The following is a 7,099-nucleotide window of genomic DNA, read 5'->3' as shown; positions in this document are numbered from 1 at the left end:
TTTTTAAACCTGGTTGATGTTTCCTAGGCTACAATTACAGTTTTCGAACCGTTTGTATATATAATTCTTGAGTTCCATAAATAAAAATAATTTGGTTCAAAGAAATACCACTAATTGAAAAAGGAATACCTTACATAGGTTCAATGAGTTAGAAAAATTCCTTTTAGCTACTTCTCTTAGATACAAATTGGTAGTTTGTCTGAAACTCCTAAACAAACAAAGTTTGTTTTCTTATAGTTGTAGCCCAAAAAAAGCAGCTACACATACGTTGCTGTAGAAACGCCTGAAAGGCATTTTGATGACTTGTTTTTTTTTTTGGTTGTAACCAAGTTGTTCATACGAGGATACGCGTAATAACACATAGCTTCGTTTATTGTTTGGTTCATGGCCTGGCCATTAAACTATAATGAGTGTTTTCATTAAAGCCAAATATGAAGACCATTTCCATTATTAATGATGGCTCTCCTAGTGGACACTCGACTTTTTTTTGGACTTTTTTGCCTACATCCTTGGCCTAGTACGTGTTGTATCCTTAAAGCTTCTTTCCTTATTTTTTGGGGTTTTGTTTAGCTAAGTTTTATGGTCGCTCGGTGACACAACGCAATTCGTTTTTGCCCAGCATTACATTGTTTATTTCTGGTGAAATATTAGGGCTTAACTTTATGTCCTCTCCGGTTGAGATGAGTTGGGTACGGACATTTAGCCGTTTTAAAATGCAACTTGCACGGGGGCTGACTAAATTGTTATAAATTGACATAAAACATCGCAATTGCGGCATTAATATTAATGCTTTTCCTTGGGCTTAGTACTGTGCAAATCGAGAGGGAGATGCCATTTAAAGGATTACCTGGGGGAACTTTGATGGCAGATCGCGGTTATCCTGCGGCTCAACCTAAATCGCTCTTTCAATATACCGCCATAAAGTACTTGACTAAGTCCTGCGATTTTAAATGTTTCAATGCGACCAGCGGGTATTGTTTTTGGATGGCCATAAGTGAAGGTCACCCTCCGAGGAGACAACAAACTTGTTGATTTCTTGCTGTGTTTTCCTTGTACTCCAAGCGTGAAAACATAAATAAATATTTAACGAGTAAAGCCATTGTCATTCGCACGACACCACAAAGGAGCCAAAATATCTCGATGTATCGATATCGCGTCCATCGAGTCTCAAGTGGCCAACAAACTCTGCTTTTGGCCAACACGTGGCCCGTTTCGAGAACTTTGCACTCTGTGTTCAAAAGTAAACATCATTTGGTCGGTCATTCGACGGAATGTCCACTTTTACATATGTACACATATGTATCCTTTTCACTTGGCTCACTAGTGACTTGAATATTAAGTCAGCGAATGGAAGTTCACTCATGCAGATCCTTTCATTTAAAGATAATTTAAAATCCTTGCATACTTTAACATTGATTATCTAGCTGGAAGATAACAAAATTACATTGCATTCAAATGCAGGTAAACAACATAAAGTAAACTTGTATAATGTAGTTGCGGACTTCTTTCAAAGCAGATTTATTCAACAGGTATTATTTGTTATTCTTTTACTCGGAGTATAAACTTGCAAAACTTATTGCCAATGAAACTGAAGCTGCAGGCATTGCTTTTTATCAAAGGTTTCAACTGAAAATATCTCTTTGACTCTTTTAAAAGAAGCAATTAACGTGCATTTCAAATATGAGGCATTTCTCTGACTTAATACAAATGCATTTTTATGGCAAATTTGCAAGAAGTAAAAATATTAATCTAATATGGCAATCTGTAGTACGATCCAAGTTCACAGATGAATGCCTAGAGTTCTGAAAATGACTTCTGCAGTCTAAATTTGAATACACTGTTCTCCATCATTTTGCCAATTTCCAGTGTTTCCAGTTAATACCACAAACATTTCAAAAAGCTACCTTGACAAGTGCGTTGGTTAAATCAATTAGTCGTTTTGATGGAACAACAAATGAACTCGTGCGTCGCCCAGCGGTTTTGTGTGGGTTTCATGAGCTAGGAGCCAGGATCGGGACTCCGGGAAGAGGACCCAGCTCATCCACTTGGCAGCCGATTAAGCACTTTACGTGATGCAGTTAACGCTGGTGGCTGACGTGACGGATGCTGGTTCGCCATAACATACGTCCTCGTACATCAAAACCAATGTTTAGTCGCTCGGAAAAGGGGGGCAAATGTCACGAGTAGTAAAAGTTTGTTATTTGATTGCCCAGGCCTGTCAACACATTGCGGACTCTTCTTAATAAGTTGCCCCCTGGCCGGAAACTTTGTGATGGTTCTTCATCGGGTTAGGGCTACATATGCAGGATGTCAAATGATGGATCTGGATCACGCCAGCGGGAAACTAATAGGAAGTGGGGCACACACACACACACAGACATTCAATTCCAACCAATTTATACAATTCTCCCTTTTTGCACAACTGAGATGCTGATTGTGACAGCAGAAGAAGTGTTTCCATGAGAGAACACTTGTAGGAACGTAGCAATTCTATGCGAAGAGGTGGGTATCCACTGAGAAATAATAATTGCTGAAATATTTACTTTTCTTGTACACTATTTGTTAACCATTGGCTAGAAAGTTAAGATAGAAATCTTTAACTAATACATTTATATAAAAAAATTTTTTAATTTAATTCATACCTAATATTCTTTAAAAGCCAGATAAAATTCCATGCAAAATCTATAAAACTTTTCTTTTGCCTATTTTGGCATTTGCTTACCTATGTACCAAATTTTTTCTCTCAGTGTTGCTGTGTATGTATTTTCCCTACGCCTGTTGTACTTTCTGGCGTTGATGTTGTTGTTGTTGTCAGTGTCTGTTTTATGAGATCCACGCTTTGAAAACAGCAGTTGCTCCGCAGTTCGCAGCCCGCTTTTGAAAATGCTCCATAAATCTTATCACTGGCCCCAAATTGAATGTGTGGTGCAGATGAACATTGTGAAGTGCTTCGGAGAATGTTACTTTGCCGCTGCTCCTTCACTTTGGTAGCAGAATGTCTTTCATTACTCTTAAATGAAAAACTTGGTCCTTGTCGTAATTCTATATATGCCATATAGGCATATATGTATATGTAGCTGATTCATTGATTATCGGCGCCATTTTTCTCATTTTCCTAGAAGAGAAATGGAATTGCTGAGCCTCTTTCAGGGGAATCCTTTGTAAGTAGCCTAAGGATGGCTGTCGCGGGATGTTGTCTGTTGTTATCAATTTGTTCGATAAGCCGCTTTAAAATATTATTAATGCCGAAATGACAGATTTCGGCTCGAAGCTAATAGCATTAAATACCCAGTCTGTTCATATTTTGCCCTCTCAAGACATTAAACCAATTGAAAATGGATTTTCAGTCTGAAAATGCGGTGGGGGTAAGGAGGTGCAAAAGCCAATTAACAATTAACAATCGCATTCAATTGATTAGAGCCACTAAAAACTCAAACAGATATCAGAATACTATTTTTGTACCCGTTACTGGCAGAGTAAAAGGATTCAGCAGCTAGAAAAAAGCGTCTCCGACTCTATAAAGCATATATATTCTTTATCTGCATCTGATGCCCGTTTCAATTTGGCAATTTTCATCCATGTGCCGCTTCAACTGAGAAGCTGGAATCTATCTAAAAGTATATAAAACCCCATTGAAATGCAAAGCAAAAGAAATTCCTGTCTTCTTTATATTTTAATGGGCTGAGAAATTTAAGTTTTCTAGTTCAGTGCACCTCTTCAATGTAAATCACTTTACTTTGACATTTTTCTCGATTTGAAATCGTAGAAGCCAACGAGAAGCGTTTGTCAAGCGGCTTGAATGAAATGATGCAGCTGGTTTATACATTTTTATAAATAGTTCCAAGAAAACGAACAAAATAGTTTATTTTTCTCCAGGAGAATTCGATTACCTATAGAAAGAAGCACTGATTTCGATAGAAATAATTAATAAGCTGTTATCCAAGTGTCCAAAGTCAAGTAGCACCAGGTGATTGATACATCATGGTCCACAGTGTGGACTCCACACCACATTCCGTTAAGATCCCGACTCTTACTTCCAGTTGTCAGGCAATTTCCGGCAATACCCTTTGCTCCCTGACCTACATCAATAATTCAGTTGCGGGCCCGTCAACGGGAAAGCAATTAAAAACTGGCAGCACGCACATCCTGGCACATCCTGGCAGTGGCAGTGTTGCCTACTTTTGCGGGCGGGACCCATAAAGCATAAATCACACGCACAACAACACGTGCCATCGCCGTTAAGGGCGGCCCGCCCGCACTTGAGCTGTCAGCGGTGCAGGGCCGGACCGGAAGTGGGCGGGGCACTTGGCGGTGTAATTGCAAATTCCATGCCACGCACTCGAGTCCTAAATCAAACCGAATGCGAACCATTAATGTGACCGCAATTGCATAAAATAATCACGCACCAAACTCGGGGTGAGAAGTCAATGGATTTCGGGAGAAACAAAAAGTTCCGCCTTTTATTTTATTTTATTTTTTTTTTGTTGTTAAGGAAGTTAGAACAACGGGGCGTATGTGCAACATTTCTTCTCATACTTTTTAATTAAAAAAAGCAGTCTGAAAAGTTACGGACTAAATGCAAATAAATACGGCGAATGACTTTTGAAAAGGCGCTAAACTTTTCGCGGAAAGTTTCCAATACTTTGGGGCTGCTATTAATTGGCATTCAGTGAGTTGGCAAATCTCATCGAACGGGCTCTTAAACGATTTCGCTTAGAGCGAAGTATCCAAATTTGACTAAGTATATAATAACAATTTTATTGCTGACTGAAATGTTGTTTTAAATAAATTTGCATGAACGAAAAGCGCACAAATGGGTCACAGGACACTCCTCTGCGGATCACTCCTGATCCCACAGGATGCCGTGGAGTGACTCCTGACTGGCAGCAGTGAAAATTGGTTACTCCACACTCTATTCATCTTCTTAAATATTCGCTTTATGTGAGCAGATGACAAAAGTTCTGGTCCAGCTTAAAATGTCATGCGGCTAAAGTTGAAGTCCGTGGGGTCAAAGTGCAATAATTATACTGCGACATTGGGGTAGAATGCCCATTTCCATGGTTTTTTTTTTTGTGGACTTGGCTTTTTCCGCTTTGCAGATGCGTGCATAAAGCACTAAACATTTTTAATGAAGCCTGAAATCGAATTCTCGTGCCGTCAGACTTCCCCGGGGAACACTTTTCAGCCAAACTCGACCCGTCGAGTGTCACGTGTGGGCTTTAAAACCGAAAGGACGAGCCCGCAGGAACGGCTGAGCGAGAATAAATTGTCGAGCTTATTTATAACGACTGGAATTTGTCGTGTTCGCGTGAGATGCGTGCTCCTGGAATGGAATTAGAAAAAGGCGCAGGATGTAAATACGGGCTCCAGGCCGGAAAAATAAACGGTGGAGAAGCACTCCACTCCAATCCACCGGGGAACCGTAGAGGAACTCCGTCTCACACGAGGCATTAGCATGTTATTTATGCTTAAGTATGAGTGCTCTGTACTTGCCCGCAACCACTAGCACTCCCGCCAGACGAACAACCAGAAATTCGTTCACATTTTGAGCCATTTATTTTGCGCAGGCCCATCTGCTTCATCTGCAGACAACAAGACTATGACATGATTTCAACAATTTTGATGATACATTCATTTTTCGGAGCTGGCGGAGAGCGCTTTCATGGTCAGAACATGTGTGGCCAAAAAGGTATCGTGCGCATGAAATGTTTATTTGGCTTGTGGCAACCTAAGCTTCTCCCCTTCTCATCGACCAAGGTTCTTGCCACCATCATTTAGACATAAACAAACAAGAAACTCGGATTTATTGAACAAATTCATTTTCTTTGCAAACTTATTAGTGAATTTGCTTAAAATTTATGTATCCCATATTTGAACACGTAACCATGGTCTATTTGCACTCAATCCACAGATATTTCCCAATGAATTCCAGCAAAGTCGCTTTTCATTTTCGGCTTAATGACAAAGTAATTGGTTGTGCAGAAGGGCTTTAAGAATTGTGATCCAGCACATCCAACCCACGTGATGATATTACCCCGACCCATTTTGCCTGATGATGATGATGATGATGTGCTAATGAGCCCAAAGGGGTAACTATTCTATTCTATATATATTCGGTAATGATTATGTGAGATGTGGGAAAACTTTGCGCAACACACACATACATGCTTTTCCTTTACCCAACCAGATGTATTAAAGAATTAGTGTATTAAAGTAGTGATGCATAAATCATGGCACTCGGCCGAGAGCTGCCCTTATTTTTGGCTTAGATTTTAAGCTGGGTCGGGTGGACCCAAAAATGAAATTACAAAAACCATTCGGGAATGACCTTGAAAGCGAACGGCAAACAATGGAGCATTTTATGTACATTTCATGCAACCTAATTGAATCGACTGGCCTGTTAATGAAGACGCTTTCGGAAACCTGAGGCCTCGACCACCCATACGCTCCATATACTCACCATATAAAGTGGGCACTTCCTCGTGCCTCTCGAGCAGTTTGTTATGATAATAATGTAAATTAATTACCATTGGCTTGCTGGATAAGATGCTTCTTACTTTTGGCCAGCGGCGTCCGTTAAAGTGCTACCGTTTTTCGGCCGTAATAATAATTTCCGTTGCGGAGGCGCATAATGGAAAAGTCTTAACTTCACATTTCCGCACCTCCTGCCAACTGCTGCGTTGTAAATGCCCAGCGTAATCACTTGGCTTCTTGGTTAATTGCAATTTGCAGGCACTTGGCCTTGTCTGATCCTTAAAATTGCGATCAACCGAATGTGGCCCTGAGGAAATGCTGCTTTAATTTATTGACGTTTTTCATTCCCCAACTATTTGGGGTGACTTTGATTACTAATTAGCTTTGAATTTGAAGTGAAACAACTGGGACATAAATCACGTTGAATTGGGCTCGCAAAAGGTATTTATTGCCTTTTATAACTAAACGCCACTAATTACCGAAAGTGGCTCTCGGAAAGCTGTGTAGCCAGGAGTTTTTAAAAGGCATATAAAATATTTATGGCTGGCCAGGTTCATAAAGAGCGACAGACTTTCGGGCCGTCACCAGAGTGGGCAAAATACCGAAACGAAAGCCATAAAACCCC

This window comes from Drosophila sechellia, chromosome 3L (genome assembly GCF_004382195.2).
Source record: "Drosophila sechellia strain sech25 chromosome 3L, ASM438219v1, whole genome shotgun sequence".
In the NCBI taxonomy this organism is placed as follows: Eukaryota; Metazoa; Arthropoda; class Insecta; order Diptera; family Drosophilidae; genus Drosophila; species Drosophila sechellia.
Note: the sequence above shows the minus strand (reverse complement) of the source record.